Source organism: Ambystoma mexicanum, chromosome 13, assembly GCF_040938575.1.
Source record: "Ambystoma mexicanum isolate Mex_15411 chromosome 13, UKY_AmexF1_1, whole genome shotgun sequence".
NCBI classification, from domain to species: Eukaryota; Metazoa; Chordata; class Amphibia; order Caudata; family Ambystomatidae; genus Ambystoma; species Ambystoma mexicanum.
In genome coordinates, this window is record NC_090938.1 from 268,211,881 (window position 1) to 268,236,918 (window position 25,038).

The window sequence follows — 25,038 nt, forward strand, 5'->3', positions numbered from 1 at the left end:
AGAATCAATACCCGGCAATATAGCTGTGTGCACCATTATAACTGCTTCATCAGTGGTTGAAGGTTGGTCCTGCGGAGCCACACGCCGACACCGCCACTACAGCGGTGATTGGGGAATGCCACCTACCAGACTGCCACATAAAGATTAAGAACAGGGGAGTCTGCTGATAGCATAGTCCCCTGACACTTTGGGGAAGGAGTAGCCATACCGTGAATACCTCTCCTCGTGCTGTGTACCCGGATCGCACGATTCACCTGACCTACAACACAGAGCTCCGCCCGAGATGTTCCATACTCGTGGACATAGCACCTTAAGACACAGACAATGCTGTTGAACGTAGGAGAGCACACCCCATTCCTCAAAAGAAGTGCAGCGCTGAAAACTCCTGCCTTAACATATAGCTGAACGAGGAGCACCAGAAATATACTGCACAGAATACATTTTATAAAGGCGCTATAGCGGTCCTACGTCTGGCAATTTCCAGTGCCTGGACCCTGGGTAGATCACGGGTCACGCTCTGGTCTCCTTGATGCCGACAAATTGGAAGAACCCTGAATTTACGCTTTCTCACCCCAAGGCTGTGCAATAGATATCAATCTGCTACCATCGGCCCTTATACTCGCACAAGATCCTACGCCAGAGCAGCGATCCTGTACTTTACCGATCTTATATGGGACACTCAATGGTGGCGTGAATGGACTGCTACCGAGGAAACACACCCTAAAGGTTCAAAGTCTGAATAGAAGGTTGGGAAAATCCTTTGAGGTGCCAATACATACACAACTGGGCTGCAGTGTGCATTTAATACCTGAACGCTCCTTTCACAACTACACAAAGCTACCCTTTCTATTGCATAGTGTGCTGGACAACACCAACATTTTAACCCCTCAGCGATGACAAAGGGTGCCAGTGCCAGGAAAAAAAAAATAGGAGCAATGGACTCATTCACAAACATCCAAACCCTGGCGGCAATTGCACCAACAGCTGGTGACCCTCCAACATCCTCCTCAAACATTTCTAGAGACAACCACCTCCTTGCCACCAAACAGAGTGGGTTTCTATCAGTCAATGTAAAACTAGATGATATTGTCTCCACCGTTGGATCTCTAAAGGCTCGCCTTTAGAGATAAGGAGATAAGGAGAGTGCCCGGGTGACAGAAGCCGAGGCCAGGACCAGTACTAATGAAGACTCAATTGGTCAATACACCCAAGACATTAACTTGCTAAAGGTAGAGGTAGCCAAAATGCTTGGTAAGTGTGATGACCTGGAATCCAGGGCCCGGAGGAATAAAATTCTCATAGTGGGCGTGCCAGAATCCTCATGTAAGGGCCCTATGGAACTGCATGTTGAGGCGCTTTTAAAATCCCTCTTTGGTGCCTCATCCTTCTCGGACCATTTCCTTGTGGAGAGAGCCCACTGTACACTGGCCCCTGTGCATAAGCCTGGAGCCCCTCTCCGCACCATTATTGCCAAACTGCGTAACTACAGGGACAGAGATCTCAGTCTGGCGAGAGAGATGGGGCCCCTGCGCCACGACAGAGACAGCATACACATCTATCTGGACTTCGCCGCAGGAGTGCTGGCTCAGAGAGGGTCAAACAAGCAAGTTAAAAGGCACCTGTGACTGCGACACGTTCCATACGCACTGATCTTCCCGGCAAAGCTATGTATACATCATGGTGGCCGAGCGAATTATTTTTTAACATCCTGCGGCAGTAATGTCCTATATTGAGGCTTCAATTCCTGTAGTGTCACAGCAGTGTGGGCCTGACCAGAACAGACACCCGCAGCCTGAGGTGGACAGAAGAGACCCAGCTGACTGATCGATGTTGAGTACAATATCCTTTTTCTACAATGTAGAACATAGTGTCTGCGTGGCACTGAACTAAAAGCGTTAAGTTGTGCCTGATGGGTCACGTCCAGCTGTGGCAGTTGTGGGCGCAAAATATGCACCTCTGGAAAATGGGGATGTCATCATCGTGTTGGGGTTGATGGTGCGGGAGGGGGTGGAGGGCGGGGATTGTGATGTTTTACCCCTGGCGCTAGGCTGGGATCAGTATGGGCTGTTAAATGTTTGAAAACTGAGAGTAATGTCGCTGCAGACAGTGCCCAACCTATTCATGTATATCAAACATATGGTGAATGTAATAATCATGAATGGCATGTGATATTCATGCGAGCAGCGGGTTGACAGTCAGGCTACTCTCCTGGAATGTGCAGGGTCTAAACAACCCGGCTAAAGCCAGTAGGATGGCTGCATATGTGACGAGACACAACCTACAGATACTAATGCTCCAGGAGACACATGCACTTAAAAATGCAAATGTTTATTTCAATGCACGCTGAGGTCCACTCTGATACTATATGGAATATTAAGCGCAAGCCAGGAGGTCCTTCATTTATCATTGGGGTTCCGATACTTGAATAGTAAAATAGACACTTTAGGTAGATTCATATTGGTGTGGGGGGAGATTGCGGGCCGTTCAGTGGTACTGGTTAACACATATGGACCAAATATGGACGATCTGGAGTTTTATCGGATGGTACTGGACATGCTCACCCCAATGGATGAGACTCTAGAGCTGTGGGACGGGGACTTTTACACTATTCTAGATTCAACATTAGATAGGTCTTCCACGGTCCCCGCAGGCTCACGAGGGCTGCCACCACCTTGCAATAGATAATGCTACAGACCCCCCCAATAGATGCTTGGTGCATGCTCCATCCATTGGACAAACAGTATACGTACTATTTGTCTGTCCATGATTCTGAATCTCGTTTAGACTATTGGCTACTCACTTAATTTCTCTCGGATGCAGTGTTAACATGTGATATCCATCCCCATACTCTCTTGGATCACTCCCCAATCTCCCTTTGCATAGTACTACGCGGTCTCCCCCCGCATGCCAAATGTTGGAGGATGCCCCCAGCTATCATTAAAGACCCTAATGTGTGCAAATCCCTTTATGTAGAGATAGAGGAATTCTTTGGGATTAATGAAGGCTCTTTGCGGTCCCAGGCGTCAATGTGGGAAACATCCAAGGTGTGGGTTTGGGGCTTCCTTATGGCTAAGACCACCGAACTTCTGGCGTCAGTTAGAAAGGAATTAGGCCAGGAGGGGTCTCAACTGTCGACACTCGAACAGGATTACAGTGCCACCCACAATAAAGATATCCTTGCAGACATTCATAAATTACTGGGTGAATTTCATAAACTTGCTGACAGAGAGGTACAATATATGGCAACCCAAGCCAGAGCCCACAGATACGGTGAGAGCAACACGCCAGGTACATTTTTGCCCAACATGCTTAAAGCTGAAAGATATAATCCTGTAGCCAGTATCCAGATGACACAAGAGGCGGTGGTAAATCTGGAAGAAGACATAAATGCCACATTCACTCAATTTTACAAGGCACTGAACTCTAACCGTGATGAAAGATCTGCTGGGGAATCATCCACATTTTTACAGGGACTCGAACTCCCTGCTCTTTCCCCGATATCCAGTCCACATTAGATTTGCCCATCACACTAGAGGAGATAACGAGTACCATCAAGGCCTTAACCTCTGGGAGGGCTCCCGGCTCTTATGGCCTAGGGGCTGAATTATACAAGACATTCCAAGAGAAACTGGCCCCCATCCTGTTGAATGTGTGGGAGGAGGATATGGACTGGGGCACGCTCCCGGACTCAATGCTATAATAACTGTGCTCCAGAAACCCAGACGCCCCGATCATGACATGTCATCATACAGGCCTCTCTCCCTGATTAACACTGATGCCAATATTTTCAACAAAATCCTTGCCACTTGACTCCTCCCATACATGCCGAAACTGGTTCACCCTGACCAGTCGGGATTCATCCCTATGCGATCCACAGCCCTGAATCTCCGTAGGTTGTTTGGGGTGATGTCACAAATTAACCCTAATGCGAATGCAGAAATTGCTGCACTCGATGCCAAGAAGGCATCTGATTTGGTCTCCTGGTCCTATCTGTTCTCAGGTGTTTGAATGCTTCGGATTGGGGACGTACTTCATTAAATGCGTCCAATTACTCTACACCAACCTGGTTGCAAGAGTTCTCACTAATCACACTTTATCTTCTCTTATTTCCCTGGGGAGGGGTACCAGACACGGTTGTCCTTTCTCCCCCATATTGTTTGCCCTCACAACTGAACCCATGACGGAGTTCGTCCGGAAGAAACATGCACATAGAGGCATTAGAATGACGGGCCCTCTGCAGATAATATACCTTTATGCTGACAATACTTTGCTCTATGTTTGAGATCCCGAGGTTAACCTGGAACCAATCATGGCCGATATCCACAATTTTACAAGTAACTCCGGATATAAGATCAATATCTCCAAATCTGAACTGTTCCTGCTCATCCCTGCCACAAAGAACCTAGCCAATACTAGCAGATTGAAATTGTCACCAGTGCGGGTCCGCTACTTAGGTATAGTCGTGTCCAGAGACAAACATACACTTTATGCGTATAATCATGAAGGATTTTTGCAGACACTCACAGCCAAACTTCATTTGTGATCTAAGCTCCCGATCTCCCTATATGGCTGGGTAGCGCTTCTTAAAATGATTGTTCTCCCCAGGCATGCACTGGGAACCAAAAGAGGCCCTGGAAATAATTGCTGGGAACCAAAAGAGGCCCTGGAAATAATTTAAAAAGTGGCCCCATATTGCACATTTTCAGCACGCCCAAGTCTTTTCCTATGAGAAATTTTGGAAATATCCAACAAAAGAGGCCCAGTGTGCAGAGGCTTACTGGGAAATCTCCAGAGTACACGGTAGGCCAGTCCACCCCTGGTTCTCCCCAAACTACTATACTATTTTGGAAATGTCCCCATCTGGCCAGGCAAGGCTTTTTAAAAAAAAGCTTCAGTCGCTAGACACTTCATTTATATGGGGTGGGGGATTGAGAGGATGAAATGGGTCAAACTGGTAGAGCCATATTCGAGCGGCGGCATTGCAGAACCAGACTTCAAATTATATTACTTGGTAGCCCAAACCCAATTCGCCAAACACTGGTTTGACCCCGACGATACAGCCACACATATCCCCATTGAGAAATATGCAGCTTCCCCTTCTGATCTTCGATCTGTCATTTTCAGTCCCAGCTACAGAGACCCTGAAAGTTCGACCCTGTACGTACTACTGCTCATGCATGGTCCTAGATATATAGAAGAATCGGGGTGACGGTTCCCTATGACCCTGAGGTTCCAACATTTTGGCGACCTCAGCCTGGATGTGGTTCTTAACTGTATCTGACATACAGTAGCACTTGCTTTTGACAGGCACACTGTCACCAGTATCAATTTCGTGCCAGATAGTTGACTTTGCCCATCTTGGAGCTGATCCTGAAGGGTCCAGTCCACTTATCTGCCAAGGGTCGAGCATTGGTAGGCTCCATCACAAGGATCTCCTGTCCTGGAGTCCAGGCCACTTGTGATGATTTAAGTTCATGCCAGTACTTGTTCAATTCCTGGCTCCCCTTAAGGTTCGCTGTCACCTGACCCATCATGTGTGTCATCCTCGGCCTGAGGCCTAACACAAAGTCCCCCACTTGCTTGGCAGGAACTCGAGGGGTGGCTTCCAATCCTTTTCTGATCAAGGCAAGGGGCCCGATCACTGGATGGCCAAAGAGTAACTCAAAGGGGCTGAAACCAACATCATCTTGAGGTACCTCTCTGTAAGCAAACAATGGGCATGGCAGAGGAAATTCCATTTCCTCCTTAGGGGCTCTTCCAAAGCGCCTAGCATGCCTTTGAGAGCTTTATTAAATCTCTCGACCAGACCATTGGTCTGGGGATGGTAAGAGGTGGAGAACTTGTAGGTTACCCTGCACTCTTTCCAAATTGCTTTCATGTAACTCAACATGAAGTTGGATCCTCTGTCAGAGACAACCTCCTTAGGGAATCCAACATGTTGAAAATGCCCAGGACAGCCCTGGCAACCACCTTGACAGTAATAGTCCAAAGGGGTATAGCATCAGGGTACCTGATGGCATGATCAACCAACACCAGGATGAACCGATGTCCACCTGAAGTGGGAGGGTCAAAGGGACCGACGATGTTGATGTCCACCCTCTCAAATGGTGTGCCAACCACTGGCAGTAGCTGCAGTGGGGCAATGACACTGCCTCCAGTCTTGCCAGACAACTGACAAGTTGGGCAGGTCGTGCAGTGGGACTCCACTTCTACTCCCATCCGGGGGCCAGTAGAAATGGGCAGTGAACCTCTGCTTAGTCTTCTTGGTAACAAGATGACCAGCCAGGGGCTCCTCATGCACCAACTGCAGCAGAAAGGGCCTGTAAACCTGGGTTACCACCAAACTTTTGAGGGCACCATTTTCAGGCTTAGTGGGCTCACTAACAAGGAGCTCACCCTCCCAATATATCTGGAATGTCCTAGGCACTTCTCCCTGTGCCTGGGACAGGGCATATTTCCTCAGACCCTCGAGAGAGAGTGGCACTCTCTCTGTCCCCTACAGAAGTCCGCCCGGGAGGGTCCACATTCAGCCAGTATGTAATGAAGGTTGGGGTGGTCCTCCGGGTTGAGCACCTCTCCTGCTGGAGAGTCTTCTGCCTCGTCTCCCTCATGAGTTGAGTTTGGGTTTACCACTTGACCCAGCCCATCCAGAGCATGAATCCCAGTGGGTGCTGCAGAAGCAGCAGGAAGAGAAGGGGTCACTTTCGCAGAGGCAGCCTTCTTGCTCTTCCTTCTTCGTCGTGCCTTGTGTTTCCCCGTCGGCAGCCAGACCCGGTGTGACCTGTGATCAGGTGACCGCTGCAGCAGCCATGGGTAGACCATCCGTGATCATCCCCATTTCCACCAAATAATTTCCTAACAAAATGTTAGCAGGCACGGTGTCCTGAACCAGGACAGGAAGCGTCGCTGTCATGTCTCCAATAGTAATGTTGACTAAGGCTACAGGTGATTATTTGGGAGGCCCACCAGCTAACCTCGTAGTTTTCAGAGGAGCACCTACATAGTCCTCTGGCTTGAGCAGGGTCATGTCCAACACTGTCATGCTTCCCCAGTGTCTCTCAAACCAGTAGAAGGCTGGCCATTCAAGAGGACACTTCTCAAAAACCTACGGGTGTTCTGTGGGATTGTAGCCAGTACTTCTGCGTACTGGTCCCAAGCCCCAAGGGACACTAGGAAAATCTCTACAGGGGCACTGAATGTAATTCCTGTAGAGGAGGGGAGGACAGTGGCTTCCACCTCAGGCATGGGGTAAGAGTAGGTTAGGCTGACCATGTGCCTTACCTTTACACTTGGGGTCACCCTTCTTGTGTTCCAGAACCCCACAGTCCGAACAAGTGCCAGGAATGCAGGGTACAGTACTGGAACCACTGAGAGCCTGCTTTGCAGCAGGTGGACCACTACTCTTACTACTGCCACCCACCTAGGACTTATTCCCACTAGATTTTTGGGTCTTAGGAGAGGAAGGTTTTGGCTTATTCGACTCTGATTGCTTTTGGGACTCCTCAGACTTCTGAGAAGTCCCCTTTTCTTTATCCTTGTCCTTCCCAATGGAGTCCTTGGGGGACACCCGGTGGGAGACACACTTGTCAGCCAGCCTGGCCAGCTTAAAAGGATCTAAAATGTTCTGGTCAGCAATATACTGACGCAGCTCTGGTAAACAGGCATCAGAAAAATGCTCAAAAAACAAAAGGTGGGACACTTCAACAAACGTTTTCGCTTTGTAACCATCAATCCACCCCATCATGTTCATATGTGCAGCACTCACCCAGTCAACCCAAGACATATTCTCTCTTTTCTTAAAATTCCCTGAACCTTTTAAGGTATTGGGTGGGTGTCTTGCCAAACTTGGCAATCAAAGCAGACTTCATGCACTCATACTGACCCCTTTCTTCCACACTCAGTTTCAGAATACAGTCATATCCAATCTGAGGCATTCGGCTTAACAAACACTTAGCCCAATATCTCTTATCAACATCATGGATTCCACAAGCCATCTCAAACGCTTCAATCCATTGGAGGATATCAGAACCCTCTGCATACACACCAACCAAATCTTTCATAAACTTGGTGGCTCGGGACCTGACACTCTCAACTGGTTTTGCTGAAGTCTCCACTCTAGCTTTCTCGAGCTGGATTCACTGACATTCAGTGTCCTTGTTCTTAAGTTCAAGATCTCTATCCTTTAGTTCCAGATCCCTGGCTTTAAGGATCACTTGCTGTTCCAACTCCTCTTTCTTAAGCCCAGCTTCTATTTCCACCTTTTTATATTCAAAGGCCAATTTCATCCTTAATAATTCAAGTTCCAAGGTATCCCCTAAAGAAACATTGCTGGAGGTCGGAACAGTGGCAGCAGGAATGGTGGCGTTCCCAGAATCAGATTCATCAACACCCTCAGGGGTAGGGCCCTCATTGGTTACATCCCCCCCTTCAAGAGCTTCACAATCAGTCTGGTAGTCCACCAGGACAGCTATCAGCTCAGCCCTAGACTTATCCTCAAAGTCTAATTCCCTGGCTTTACAAGCACTCTGGAGAGCCTCTAAACTCATCCGGGTCAATTTACCATTCGCACCAGATTCCATCGCTTGTAGTGTAGTTATCTAGTACACAATTAAACCTCAATTTAACAAAGTGCAGATATTTTTTAAGTGGCAAGGTTACACACTGATTCTTAAAACCATTAGCATCCCACTACAGCCACCAGTGTAAAGACTGTACACCTGCTCGCTATATGGCAGAGGAGAGGCACAGAGGACCCCAGCCAAGATTCTCTATTTCGGTAGCTATGGTCGAGCAAGCAAGGCTTAGCTCTCAGGAAGTGATGCAGGCTGGGTCTTAAGTACAGGGTAGTCCCCAAGCACCCATAAAGGAATGTCCACACACTATGTTAGTTAAAACACAGCTCTTTATATAATAAAGGTTCAAGGTTATATACACAATCACAGTAACTCACTTTGTGCTCAGTTAATCTAAAATAGCAAATATATACACAGTTCTACGTGGTACCACAATTACTATCAGATTTCATTAAAGTGCATTAACTGGATTTAGTTTAAATGTAACACAAAACAAGTAATAAAGAGAACCAACAATAGACATAGGAGAAAAGCAGTTGCTTAGAACAATTGCCAGAATACTGGCCCCGTTACCTAGACACAGTTCTGTATGAGGGAGGATCCCCGACCTGGGCAACCTGTAAATAATGATATATCGTACAAGCCCAGTCCATATATTGTTCACAAGAGTCTTATGTGCTTCTAAATAGTTCTACAACACTAATGTACCAGGAATAGCAGAGTTCTACATCGGGTCATTGACGGATCCTTTTTGAGCGGCTCCCTTTAAGGCAGGAGCCATGGATCGTCGAGATCCCACGAGGAAAAAGGGTGAACACTGTCATTACGGCAGCAGCTTTGGTTCTTGTGCTGCTCGTTGACGATCGGTCAAACACATCCTGCAAGCTGAGGTGTTCGGTGCACCTCGACGACAAGTGTTCTTTGCTGCAAAGCGTCAATGAAGAACTTTGGCCCTGCAAGGGCGTCGGGTTGTCAGCTTCTGGCTTCGGCGAACGGGATGGAACCACGGCTGGCTTCAGTAGCTTCGTCAGCATCTCTGAAGTCTTTGAGTGGCGGGAAACCCACCGGCGGATTCTCCTCAGTCATCAGCTGCCTTGACTTTCTCCAGAAGGACGAAAGTGGTCAACGAGGATTCGCAAAGGAGTCCTTCTTTCAATGTTCTTAGGCAATAGAGCACTGCGGCTCCGGTCTGCGACAGTGGTTGGCGACGGCGGTCAGTGATGGTGGACGTCTGTCCGGTGTTTCTCTTTGTTCTCCTCGGTGGTCCCCTTCTCCGGTCGGCAGCCTTTAGTAGGTTTGTCTACCAGGGAGATTTGGCAAAGATCAGCTGGTGCACGAGGGTCCCTCGTAGCTCGGGAAGAGGTCTCATAGCCAGATCCTCTCTTGGATCAGTTCCTTGAAAGCACAGCAGCTTTCAGATTAGCGAAGGGCAGCAGCAGCAGTTCTTCTTCCTCCAGTGGGCTTCAAACTTAAGGATCAGTTTCAAGTTCAGCTTCTGAACGATTTTTAGCATTGAGAGGCCCCAAGATATACTGTTGATATCCCATTCACTCTGCTTTGTCACACTCAGGCAACCAATCACTCAGAAGGGCATTCATGCAGTCAGGCAGCCAATCAGGTGCACAGTGCATTCAGGCCATTCTTCTCCATCCAGACACTCATAACACAGAATGTGGATTCGGACAAGCACTCTGCCATTCAGCACTACACACTGCATTCATACCAGTTTCGGGCAGGGCTGTCTCAGTCTTTGTGTCACATACCAGAAACTAGACACCCATAACAAGAAGTGCATATTGGTCATCCACTCCATTCACCCAGGTCCCACCCTCAGGATGTACCCACAACATACAGTCATTGGGAAGGCTCCAGCCAGTCTGGCCTGGATGTCCCCACAACACCATATATGGAACTTCAATCTAGCAGCCAGTCAGGGGGAAGGGACAGAGTCAGGGCTTCCCAGGACTTCGAGAAAAGTAAGGTAACAGTTGATAGAAAGCAAGAGGCCACAGGGGCCATCTTGTTTCTGTTAGACAGAATCCTCTGTACTGCCCTTAGGGACCACTACACACAATTAAGAATACAACTGGTGATACAAGTTCACCTTTGGTACAAGCCTGTACTACTATGTTAAAGTGGTAGCAGTAGAGGAGCAGCCAGGCCTATCTCAAGAGTATATGAGCAGTAGCAGAGATTACACAAAGGCACCACAATTACTGTGACTCAAGCAAACACTGACTCAAGGTTTCAGGTAAAAAATATAAGTACATTTATATTTAAACCATCTGTTATAAAACACAACACTTCTATTAATTCAAAACCACACACAAAATACACTACAACCAACCAATTCACTTGGTACAGTATAACTCAAGGTAAGTACCCTATGTTTTAACGGACCAGTGTTGTGAAACAAAAGACGTTACCGGGAATACATATGCGATCACTTTTTGACAGTAATGACAGTTCGGTCTTACTAAAGATACGCGTATCCGCAGCAAGAAATGTTACCGGGGAAAGAACACACTGAGTTAACCAGAGGGAGTTGGGGGCACAAATCATAGGCAATACTTTTGTCAGGGCAGACAGAATCAGAGAACACTCGTAGACAGAAATACAAGAGTCAATAGGTCGGAGCCAGTGTCAAGTGGAACCGGGTTCCTGTTGTCGAGGATCACACAGTCGGACAGTTCAAGATTCAACATTGCCAGGAGTACTTAGATATTGTCAACAGAGGAAGCAAATGTTATAAGAAGGAGGGAAGACAAGGGCAAGTCTTGGATGAAGAGCGAAGGGGTTCACCCTAGTTCTTCGAAGCAGAACACAATACCTTATTCAAGGAAGAAGCTGGTGCCACAGCAGTTGTTCCTGGTAGTTTCCTGCAGACCCACGGTTCCTGGTGCTTCGGTCGTGGTGAGGAGAAGGAGGATGTCTGGAGGGGTCTGCGCTACTCAGGGATGAAGCCAGCAGCTGCAACGGTGAATAAAAGGTGCGCTCCTTTAAAACAGGAGAGGCTCTACAGATGGCTATCCAGACCACTACAGCAGTGTGCAGCGATTTTGACCACGAAGAGGATTCTCTGGCTGTGGAAAATGAGCTGGTTGACCCCACCAAGCTCAAGGGAAGAAGACTCCGGACTGGATCTTCTCTGGTCTTCGAACGGTAGATAGCTCAGGACTGCAGCAGGGCTTCACCAGGACGGGGTAGTTGCAGCAGCCTTCTTCTTCTCCGCTTCTCTTCGATTCCTTGTAGTTCCAGTGGCGACTCTGACTTCCAGCCCAAGAGTCCCGCCTTTTATGCTAAAGTCCCCCATTCACACAGCCTGGCTGTCAATCACGGAGCAGGGGGGTTGTCCAGCCCGGACAACCACCTCAGCCAATCATGGTAAAGTGTGACGGGTTTCCTAGGATACCCTGTGCGGGGGGTGACTACACCCCTCCCTCACATTCAGCCCACCTAGACACCCAGGCGCCTATAGGAGGGCTTTTTGGCAGAAGCCCGCCAAAAGACAGTGAACAAAGAAGGCAAACCTGGTTTCCTGCGCAAAGTAAAACACAAGAAGGACTTTAACAAAAAGAAATGGCGAATGAACCCGACCAGTGCCAACAGAAAGAGTTTGTAGTCAAGCGGGTTCATGTTCGAGTCTAATATAATAGCCTAAAACAGTACCACGTTTATTATAGTATAATCGCTGTACAAAAGTTAGGGTAGATACCACTGCCACCAGCCAAGTCTAAATGTTAAAGAGCAAAACAATGCTCTAGGAGATACAGATAAAAAGTGCTAAGAAGTAACCCTTTCCAATACTCCATGTAAGATGAGGTGTACTGGATCTGTGGTTAAAAGACTATGTAAAGTTAATGGCAACTTTACCCTTTTCTGGGGGACAGTAGTCTTCTTGAGAAATGGAGTCGGTGGGAAGTCTTAAAGACAACCCTGTGTCACTGCACTGAAGGTGCTGTGTAATACACAAACGAATGGGGCTACTGAAGTGGTGTACTCCAGAGTCCACAATCACAAAAACAGATGAAATACACATGGCAAAACATGGGTAAGAGTGGGGGAAAAGCTCACACTCTCATCAAGTGAAAAAAATAAACTCCAGAAATCCAGCAAAGCTGCTGGGGGACTCACTAGGTAAGGGAAATTAGCCATTGAATGAGAATTCTCCCCAACAGTTTCCTATCAGGAATCCACAGATTCCAATGACTGGGCCTCGGCATCACAAAATGGAGGATGCTCAGGACACCTGTCAATTCAGCACGGAGCTGTCGCCAGCCCGTACCCTGCTCTGTGGGATCCACAGAGGTGCCCAAAAACATACACTAGGAATACAGTGTTGTACTCCCACCCATGGGTGCCCTACCAAATACATGAAGAGCCGCACCATCAGGACTCCCACATAAATTCCTGCATGGAAATCAAGACAGAACATACATGATAAAGCAATAAAGGACAAGGATTCAGAGGCCCTGTCCCTCTGATGCATTTCCAGCATCACAGCGTGCACAACAGGCGTAGAGTGGGTCGTGATTGGAACCTGCAAGAAAGGCCCACCGGAAAATGACTGTGGCACAGAGGTGGCAGTGGAGGAGTGGCCAGCTGAATGTGCCAGTGCACACAGACCACCCGAGAGCAGTGCATGTGCCAGCTGTGAGAAGGAGTTGCTAATAGATCTGTGATGATGTGAGAGTGACTCACAAATTGCCCTCACATCTTCACGGATCACAGCCACCCGCCTCGCAATTCCAGCCAGCAGGGCGTGGGAAAGCTCTGGGGTGACCATCATGGACCCAAAGGGGGGCCCGGCTGGGCGGAGGCACCCACAAGAATGATCTGTGCTGCCTCAGATGGATCAGGGATAGGAGGTTGGTCAGTACCCTCCATGGTGCACTGCACATCCTCCTGTCTCTGTTCCAAGGGTGCAGCCTGAATCCCGTCCTGGATGTCTCCACCCAACCCTGTGCGCTGGCCTTCATCTTCCTCCTCCTCCATCACCGCCTCCATATTCCTTGAGGACTCCAGAGACCCTTCCTCCATGGATGGCCCCTCCGTCCCTGCACCTTGGACTACAGCCACTGTGGAGTCCCCTTCCAGACCAACTTCCTGGGACGTACCAGCAGTAGGTGTGCTCAATGGAACATGCAAACCCCCAGCTGACTCACCCTCAGATGAGGTAGAGTCAAGTCATCTCTTCTGGGTTGTGCGCTTAAGCCTGCCGGTCATGTCCCTGCCATGTTGCTTCCCAAGGACGCCACCGCCCTCTCCTTGAGCTGCAGCAACTGTGATATGATATGATATGATATGATATGATATTTTATTTGTATGGAAACATAGGGGAAAAACATTGACATCAGTAATGGGTGCCAATGGATGTATGGAATACAAGAAATAAACATGGAAAGTCAGTCATCATGTCATATCCATGAACTGATTCACACACAATGCACACACGCAGGCATCAGAGCACCTGTGTCACATCCATCATATGTGCCTGCATGCATGCACTGCCAGTCCTACCACACATGCACTAGCACATCATGCATGTAACTCAGATGCACACAACCCATCCAGTACACATCTGCCACATCCAAGCCACCACACCCCACACACACCCTGCATGTGACCAACAACAAGCCATAGCTGCACCATCCAGCAGTCGGCACGCAACAGCTGCCATACAATGGCATACACAACTAATGTCGACCTTAACCAGGAGACACCAATCAGCTGCAACTCACAACACAGACAACACACAAATAGGATGTCGCACTTGCAAACATACATGCCACACATACACTGTAGGGCATAACTCCACATGGGTACTGCCTCACCCAGACGTCTCTTCCAGGCCAAGTACTGTGAGTGGATTTCCGGGTAGAACCTTTCAAGTACCCGCAGCTGTGTCTGGTATAAGCGGTGGCAGCCTGCACAGTTCACCTCCACAGTGGGTTCCGTCTTGAGGGCTGCCAACACCTTGGTATGGTTGCGGGTCCTGAGGTCATCCCAAAGTTTCCTCACCTGGTCCCTGGTGCGGATTTCCACCCCCTTCGCGTTGATGGCACTCGTGATCTCATCTCAGATCCTCAGACTTGCGTCGGAGCCCAACTGAGTCCCTGAGTTGTAGAGGGCATCATAGGCATCCAGGACCCCATCCACCAAGAGCTCAACTTCAAGGTCTGTGAAGTTGGGTTCCCTCTGCTGCGATGTGGGTGTGCTGCCATGACCAGATGATGCAGATGGGGTAGACATGGCACCCCCTTGGCAGGTATGGGCCACCCGGGTCCTGGATTAGTGCCGTGTAGTAACTGTGGTCCTTGCAGAGTTTTAAGTCCCTGGAAGTACAGTGGAGGTGTTTGCAGGGACAACTCAGGATTGGAGGCAAAAGTGTGGTGGCTGGTACAAGAAGACAGTGCAGGTTGCAGGCAGGCACTCTAACCGCAGCATGCAGCAGCACTGTAGTGGTGAATGGGGCAAAGCAGGGCCAGGAGAGTAAAGACAGGCAGCAGTGTGTGCAGGAGGAACAGTGTTCTTGTATCACAACCACAGTTTCTGCCCGCACCGTAAAGGACCTTGTTGTGTGATGTGATTAAACATACTTTACGTACAGCGAGCATCTAATTTGCACACCTAGGTGTTACCCCTACGTGTTAACGTCATTAACAAATCCATAGAAGTCACGCAACACGCATTGTATCGCATACCCATGCATACGCCCGTGTATCCTCTACTTTTTGCAAGACGCGAACGTTGAGGCGTGTTAGGCAGAATCACCTGCAGTACCCTTTGGGAACACTAGAGGTAATTAGGAATACAAGTGTAAACACAATTTCACCTTTGGTACAAGCCTGTACTACACAGTAAAGTGTAAACAGACCTCAACAGTTTAAGTGAGGAGTAGAACAAGTTGCACAAAGGACCAACCAATACAGTGATTCTAGTAAACAAATTCACTCAAGGTTTCTTAGTAAAAGAATATACATTTATTTACTAAATCATTTATAAAAAATTACACTAGCATAAGCATCTCAAGATCACACACTAATAACCACAAAAATCCAACCGGTAAGTAACTGAACAAGTTTAGCTCAAAAATGAAGTAGGAGCAAAATAGCACTTCAGATACTTAATAAAGGAGGGAAAAGACAAGGCATAAGAATAGACATCCCAAATACATTCATAGGCAGAGCAAAGGGTTTCAGTTAAACACAACTAGCAATCCTTCTCAACAGGCCTGGGCCAAAGTCAATGGTTCAGGGTCTTTTGTATAGGATAGCACAGGATTTGCCACAGATTTTTAAAGAATTTGGCTAGGTGAAAAGTTTGACAAATGTTTAGGGAAGGACAAGCCTTCGTAGTGGAGGAGAGTTTCAGGCACTTTCTCGATGGCCTAAAAGATTTCCGGACCGCGTTTGCACAGTACCTTTTAAATGAAGAAAGCTGTAGCTGAGGCAGTTGTTCCTGGCTGTTTGAGAAGATCTCGCTGTTCCTGTGCTTCAGTCGTGGGTACAAGAAGGAAGACGTTGGGAGGTTCCTGTACTGCCCTGGGAAGAGGCCAAAAGCTGTAGCTCAACATCGTACAAGGTGTGAGTGCCTTAAAGTTTCCTTCCCTCTGGCTATCCGGTTTTCTACAGCACTCTGATGAAAATTCGACCACAATAGGACGTTGTCAAGGTGGCTTGCAAGTTGGTTGTTCACACCAAACTCAAGGGAAGAAGTTAACCTTGAAGGGCTTCTCTGTCGTCCGAGTTTCAGACAACTCGGACCTGCAGCAGGGCTTCCCCGGTCATCCAGGAGTTGCAGCAGTCCTCTTCGTTCCTCTCCTCTTCGGTTCTTTCGTTCCAGTGTTCGACTCTGCTTTCCAAGTCCCAGAGACCTGCTTTTAAACAGTTTTCCCCTATTCATTCAGCCTGGCTGTCACTCACCCAGCAGGGTGGCTGTCCTTGTCGGACAGTCAGCCAGCCAATCACACCAGAGTGCATTCAGGTCTCCTAGGAGACTAATTACAGGGAGTTTCAGACACCTCCCTCACATCCTGTCCACCCCAGACACTCTGGCACCAGAGGAGGGCTTCAGCACAGAAGTTCACCAAAGGGCACAAACAAAAAGACCAAACCTGGTTTGGCACGCAGAGTTACTCACAAGAAGGATGTTTCCTAAAAGAAATGGCGAAAAAAGATGACTGGAGTCTGTTTATACAGATAGGTCTGGAGCGCCATATTGAAAAACATGGCTACCCCTGATTTTTAGCTACCGTTGTTAGCGGTCACGAAAAATCACAGTAGTTGATCTAAACCACTGCCACCAGCCATTTAAAATAGGAAAAGGTAACATGTTACTGTTACATGAGTGTTTTGACTCAGGGGAAGCTAAGCAAGCCCTCCAGCACTCTATTTTAAGATAGGGTTAGAGTGTGCTGGGTCAGTAAATTTAAAGAGACTAGTAAAGTCAATTTAACTTTACATGCCCTGGGAGACAGTAGTCAGTCCGAGGGAAGGTATTTAAACCTTGGGGAGTCGGAACAACACCCCTGTGCCACTGCACTGAAGGTGCTGTGTGACACATAGAAAAAGATGATGCCCCTGGAGTTGTTTTAAAACTCCATAACCAAAGAACACAAAAGTAAAACACACACAAAATACATGGAAGAGTGGGAAAAAAGGCTCACACTCTTCCGAGGTAAAAAATGAAATCCTAGAAATCCAGCAAAGTTGCTGGGGGTCTCAAAAGGTAAGTGAAATTAGCACATTTGGAGAATTCTCCCTAACTGTGAACCACTGGTGCTACAGTCCTTCCCGGCCCTGACTCATTATGAGTCTGCCTCTGATGATACCTATGGCTCTGGTGGTGAACCTGAATTTGATTCCTCAGCTGTCGCAGGTGAGTGCATCGAGTGTGGGTGCTGTTGTATCCCAAACATCTGAATGGGGGGACCCCTCACAGGGCCAGTTAGTGTTGATACATCTGTCTGTGGTGATTACAGCTGCAAGGTTACTCTCCACAGTATTGACTCCTGTCCTGGGCCAACTGATCAAGGGAGGGGTGCAGTCCTGCAGCCACAGACAGCGCCATCACATCAAGGGCCAGGTTCCCTTGGCCCAGACAGGCGTGGGGTCTGCCAGTGCGGTGGCCGTGTGTTAGCTGGCGATACTGTGTGGGAGCAGCCAATGTATGCTGTTGCACAACAACAGTCTGCTTCATATGAGATGTTGGCTCTGGGAATGGATAGGGTGGCCAATTCCATGATACCCCCAGCAAGACAGATGGAGCACCAGCATTAGGCATTGCGGTCCACATGCCGCTCACATAGGCTGAACATGGTGCCAAGCAATAAGAGCCGACGCGCAGAACTGAAGCCTCTGTGTGCATCCATGACTACAGAGGGTCGGGCCCACAGGGAAGCCCTGAGGTTAGAGTATAGGTACCTCAGAACTCAAGGCAGCCAGCAGTAGATGGTCTGAACAGCAGATGCAACAGTTGACTTATGCCATCATGGAGGAACTCTGTGCATCCCATGAGGTGCTGCATGGGGACCTCCGAGCTATCATGTTTGTGGGATGTTCTGACCCACTAGGCTCTGCTCTGCGACATCACTGTGTGCTGCTTTCACCAGAACCAACAGAATGGCCGCCAGAAAGCCCTATGTGCGCTAAGAATCTCTGAGAAGTGCGCAAGGAAACTGGAAAAATAGGCTGCAAATCTATTTTGCCTGTGTCAGTGGTAAAACAGGAGACCACATTGCCAAAACCTGTCATTGGGCTGCCCACGGAGTGAAATGGAACTACCTAAAAAGACAGTGCTGCATTGCCAGGAACACCCAGAAGTTCTCTAAAATCTGTTTTTCTTTAGCTGTTGAAATTGCAAAATGAAGGTTCCCAAACATCAGAAAAGATCAAACATCCTTGTTGGGTGCTAACCATAACCTTATTTAAGGAATCCCCATAAGCACAATGTCAGGAGAAGCACATTTCATCACAAGAAAATCCACATTCAAAAAGGTGCTTGACTGGAAAAATATGTCAGATATGCGTGCAGTACCGCTAGCAGCCTGTGTGCAAGCTGTCATTACTTCTACTGTTAGTTTAAACTTGTACATTACGATCAAATTGTGGAAAAGAAGAGACTTGCCATCAAAAGCAATATAGGTTGCTACTATTGAATTTCTATGTTTTAAAAAGACTGGAATTAGAGATCTGTGTGTATATTTGTTGAAAATGTCAAGTTATTTTAGAAAAGACAATTTTAAACAAAGTGTTTTAAAATGAACTGATACCAGCCACAGAGGACATCAAAGCACATTCCACAGTTTGCTCCAAAAAAGGTGCCTTCCTTTTGCTCTCTGCCCAGGAACTATCATGTAGATGCTAATGAAAGGAGGAGGGGATTTTGCTCTGCTTCTCTGGGAAGAGACAATAGGCATCCTGGACTGAAAGGGAAAGCAAATGTGGGTGTAATCAGAAACATCTGCCAGCAGGGAGAGAGGCCCTGATTGCTCTTGGCCCAGCCAAACCTTGGGGGCGGGACCAGACAGATTTGTGTATCTTGAACCACAAGAAAATATCTTTTTGAAAAAGACTCATAGAGAATTGTGAAAAATGTGTACAAATCAGTAAATTATAGGTTGTTAACAGAAAATGCTGCCCACAGTTTGAAACTAGCCTGAGCTCTGTGCTATGTTTAGAGACAGGACTACCGAAATTGCAACTTTGTAGCAATTGTGATGATGCTAGAAATATAAAACTTCACAGGATTTTGCCCAGATGTCATGCGTATATATGTAGAAAAATGTGTACAGATCTGACATTGATTAACCAACCAAAAGCACGAAAAACTGCCAAATCTGAACTAAAGCTCTCACTGAGATGGAACTTGGACGGATACTTGCTCTACTAAATCTGTAAATATGTTATTGCTAGCAAGTTGGTAATATTGTAAATATGATTTATGTGAAAAATAGATATACTGTACAGAAACAAAGGGGAGGTACTCCCTTGATTGTAAAACACAGCAGCATCATGACATCATGACATCAGTGTTCCTTCTCAAATCAAGAGAGGGGAAAGTCTCTAACCAATAGGATTCCTAGAGGGTGTGCCTAGTATAATTTAGCCTACCTACCCCTTTGGGAAATACATAAATAGGGACGCTTTAGGACCTAGAGACACACAGATTCACCCATCAACTGATTTACCGGCGAAACACTTTGCAGGAGAAACCCATATCCAAGAATCCAGAACTTTGAAAGCAGAGAAGGCCCAATCCCAAAGCTGAACCCTTCTCAGCTTGGCCTTTAAAATCTTGAAACCTGATTTTACCCTAGACTTTCAAGGGCCACAACAAAAAGAACAGACTGGCCGTACTGTTTCTGCTTTCTCACCAAGAACTCTTGCTCGAGTCCAGAGATCCAAACCAGTAGAGCAGAGCTGTAACCTGATAGCTGCAACCCAGAACCAACCCGTCAGATCCAGTCCAGAGGCCGTGCAGTGTCCAGAGTGCTGTGCGGAGTGCAGAACCGAGCACCTGAATCCTGTCCGGTGGGCTAGAAGAATTCCAGTCCAGAAATCTTTTTGACCAGATCCCTGACGTGCCTATTCCAAACAATAGTTGTGAGTATCTATAGCATAGAATTGTCCATAGCCAGTATCTTATCTTGAAGTAACCCTATCCCACCATTCTATCATATCCAGAACTGCATTGTAGAAAATCTTTTGTTTTCCTGAATCATTCCCTTATCCATATAGTCCTTTGATAATTGTAGTGATAATATCATCTTTGCGCTAATATAGTTTACGAAAAAAGACAAGCGTCTCGGCAGGTAGAAACCACCCGGAGGCGTCACTGGGTCAGTGGCTGTGCTGTCGTGTAGCTTGTGGCTTCATAGACTCCCTAGTGTAAAGAAAATCCTGTTTGTAATTTCAAAAGCACATCTTTCATTTGAAAATCTTGAATCTTTCTAAGAAAAATCGACCTCTACTAAAACCTTCATAACTTCTGAACTGTGCATGCTAGAAACGAAAGCTTGCCGCAAATTTTTCGTTTGACTCAATTTCCTCACATGTAAAACAGCTATTCTTTGCAATTGACCTCAGAATTCAGTATGAAATCTGTTAGTTATTCAATCATCATTGCTAGTGTTTACCTGAAACTATACAAAGCGGCTCCCACTAGTTTTGAATCCAATTTAGTAAATTAAATCCATTTTTCAGTTTTTTTTTCTCCCATTCCCAAAACCACATTCAAAAGCATTTGACCTGCTTGAAATCATTCCTGTTGCTCTCTATGTTTGCTGGGGGGGAATTGGTTTTGAAACTGTATTTGTTGAGTGTCTATTTCCTGAAACCTGTGTTCTCACCTTCCATCTCTATATTGCATATTGGGGGGAATTGAGTAGTTTGCAGGGGGAAAGAGTGACATTGCAATTGACTGAACCCACACAACATTTTATTCTGTGATGCATTATTTTTTCTTATTCATACTCCTTCTGATTAAAGAGATTGTTGATTGTAACATCACACCAATGGTGATCATTGTATAAATATTAAATAGTGTGATATATAAAAATATTGTTCAAATTCATAAAATAAATCTTTTAACTTTGCAAAACAGCCTGCTTCCTGGTTCAGTGAGACCGGGGGGATTCATAGAGAGGGGATTGATATAAGGGTACATCATTCAGAAATAAAAGAACTTATAGACACAAATATATAATTAAGGGTTCCAGCTGTGCATCACATGCTAGTCTGACATAGGTGGAGTGCTGGGTTGAAATCACTTACATGTTGCAGATGCAATCGTCTCAGTCCCGCGTGGCCACTGCCATGGAGGACCAAGGCAGGGCTATGTGTGGTGATCCTCCCTTACCACTGCCACATTCTGATGCTACACCACAGGGTGGCGACAGCAGCGACAGGTCTCACGATCCATGCTAGCTGTGCGGCCATTAACCCATTGAGGTTTTTATTCTTCTCAACATCCACACATGTAGGTGTTGACTTGCACCCTGCACCCCCTCCCTCCTGGCTGCCCCCCCAGTACCTCATGGGCATTTCTACTTGTTTTTTGTCTATTGTGCATTTATGTGACATTTTGTTGCTTTGTATGGCAGCCGAGGGTATCCACTGTAGATTCCAGCTGGACCCATACAGGCTTGTCTCGTGTTGGTACCCTCCTTGTTTGTGCCTTAGGGTCCAGGCACATATGCCAATCCTGCTTCCCCTTTCCATGGGATCGCAAGGAGTGCAGCGTGTAAAAGTAACTTACACAGAGGCTTTGGGCTTCCATTATATCTGTGGGCAGTCTCAAGTACAACCTGTGTACACATCCCTAGTGGGATTCATGATTGTTTGTCCAGTGCATGGTTAGCATCCCTTTTTGTTTGGACTTTGAGATCCATACTTTGTTCATGTTACATCTTCATGTATTAGCTTGACTATCTCCATTCCAGCTGTATGCACTTCCCTTCCTCCTTTAGCTAGCAGAGCCACACAACAAAATAGAAGGGTGCCATGTGCAAGTTACGACACATTGTGGCACTTGTGCAATTATGATTGGTCACTGTCAGATAGATTCACTGTTGGGTCATGTGTTTCTGGTATGTTGTACTGGCCAATTGATGTTTATGTGTACATTTTTGTTTTGATGTGTGAGAGTGAGTTATTTCTGAACCTGTTACGTTGAACGTTGAGCGCTTTGTGACAGTATTGTTATGTGTTGGCCATTTATTTCTCAGTTTTGACATTGCATGCCATGGCATGGTGTGTCAACCATGTGACATGCAGTGTGGAAGGTTTAGGTGACATACCAGCACTTAGATGTATATTTTGGCATGGTGTTAGTGGCATAGTCTATCTTCCATGTGTTCCTTTTGTGCACACCAGATTGAGTTATTTTAAGTTCTAAGGGATGCACACAATGTGGCACTTCCATGGACACATTCTCAGGGTGGTAAGGGTGGGACAGATGATTGTCCCTTTGTCATCATCTATTGTCACCTGGAATGTGCCAGGCTGTGTGCACTCCACAGGGGTTTACATTTAGGTAAATAATTGTGCCACAAGATGGGTACGGGCAGCCTCGCCATGTGCCCTTTCCCCTCCCATGCGCAGCCGCCGTGCATTTGGTTAGGGATGTGGGGCATCACCATGTCCACCAGTACACCACACTGTGTTGCAATGTTGTGCAGGACACATGTTGCCACAATGATTCTGCACACTACTGGTGGTGTATATAGTAGCTCACCACCAGAGTGGTCAAGGGAGCGGAAGAGTGACTTTAGCAAACCAAATGTGCGCTCCACTATGGCCCTAGTTGCAATATGGGCTGGGTTGTATCTTACCTGGTGTGGTGTGGTGGGGTTCCCTATTGGCGTCATCATGTAGGTGCTCAGAGGGTAGGCATTGTACCCTGTGGAGGTGACATGGTTTGTCAATGGTGTGTTTTTGTCTGTGTGAGACATGTATGCATTTGCACGGACATTAGTACTCACCAATGAGCCATGTGTTGCCATGCCTCCCAGCTTCTGGGGCCCGGTGTAGGGGTGACATTCTGAATATGAAATTATCATGGGTGGACCCTGGATAGTTGCATATACAGAGGTAATGATTCCCTTGGCATCACATACAACCTGCACATTGATAGAATGCCAGTGTTTGCGATTGCGATAGATGTGCTCTGTGACCCTAGGCGGACGTAGGGCCACATGGGTGCAATCGATGGCCCTAAGCACTCTAGGGAAGTGCGCCACCCCGTAAAAGTCCTCGACCACGGCCTGCCTTTCTGTGGGTGTTCTGGCCATGTATATGCACCTGCAGACTGGGGGGCGTGCAGTCATGATTGCCAACTCCTGGTGTAGGCAGCGTGACTGCGTGGGCTGTGAAATTCCCCTGACTATGGCAGTTGTCCGCTGAAATGACCCAGTTGCCATAAAATGCAGTAGATTGAGCCCCTTTTCCAAGGGGCTCAGTGCTTGGGAGCACAGGGTGGGTGAAGTATGGTCATCTTCCTACTCCATGACCAGGTCTAATATGATATGAGGTGGAAACGTATACCAGCCAGAGACCTGGTCATCAGACATCCCAAAAAGGCTGGTCCTGGGTAAAAAAATGCGTGCACTGGCTATCCTCCTCCTCCTGCGGTGTTCCATGATCACTGCTGCGAAAAATGGTACATTGATTATAGCTGGATACGCGTGTTGGTTTTTCCAGTGTCCTTTTTATGCATTGTTTTTAGTGCGCAGTGAGGCTTGGCGGACATGTTTCTGGATTTGCAAGTCTTTTTCCACGTGCCGGTGACCCCTGTCCGATTCCACGAATACGCGTTGTTAGCACGTGTGTGGGCGTTGCCAGTATTTTACTGTGGTACTTCCCACGTAACGCCCACATTTACGCTTATTCCCCATTCAACGTGTTCTGCCCACTTTTTAGTTGACTGCGCAAGACGGTATGCACCTTCACTGGGAGTCTCGCGCAGGGCTTCGTGGTGTCACAGTGACATGTTAAACCTGCAGGGATTTGGCGCAAGTCGTGGTTCAGCCCCAAACATTGTGTTCCATTTATCAGCGAACGGGAGCTTGCTCGCATTTTGCATGGAAGCGCCCCTTTTTCCTTGCAATTTAATTCTATGAATTGGGCCCAAAGTATCATATTTGGGTCTCATTACAACTTTTCTGCTAAAACACATGTAATTCCAGCATGCCAGTATTACTGTCTCTGGCAGGGCGACTGCCGGAAATACCAACACGTTACAGGTCCTCGGGCATGCGCACAAGCCCCTGCAGAAACATTAATATCAGCATGCCGGAATTACCGGCATTGGGAGTAATTCGCCAGTATTATGGGCAGAGATGGGCCGTTAATAGAGGTACCAGCACACAAACTGCCGAAATTACCAGCACTTGAATTACCAGCACCGGAATTAGCATAATCGACAGAACAGGAAGCTCGCCGGTGGCCATTTCGAAAACTCAGTACACTTTGAATCCCCCACTTCCAACTGCCATCCACTACAAAAGGAGGTGCCAAAATGTCTGGGAGTTCCTGAAGCCTTTTTAAGGAAACCAAAGTTGTCAGAGGCGGAGCTGGTTGCACTGTCTGACACAGTGGTGCAGCATGCCAAGGCCCTCTTTGGGGCGGCACACAGGAGAACCAGCCAGAGAAGGAATACAGCCATCTCGCAGGAAGTGGCAGACAGGATCGTGGCTTTGGGGCTTGTCCCCCATATGCTGAGGGACTGCCATTAGCGGTGGGACGACTTGCACCCGATGGTCTGAAACCACCTAACAACAAACAGGAGGGAATCTGTTGCCAGGAGGGATGGTAGCACCCCTAAACCTCATGCCCTTGGAGGAGTAGTGCTGCTCCATCATACACATGGAGGGCAGAGGGAGTCACGACAGCAGAGGCAGTAGCTGGGACCCAAGGTGATGGTGGTAAGTACAACAAACCTCATGTAAATGTAAATGTTGAGT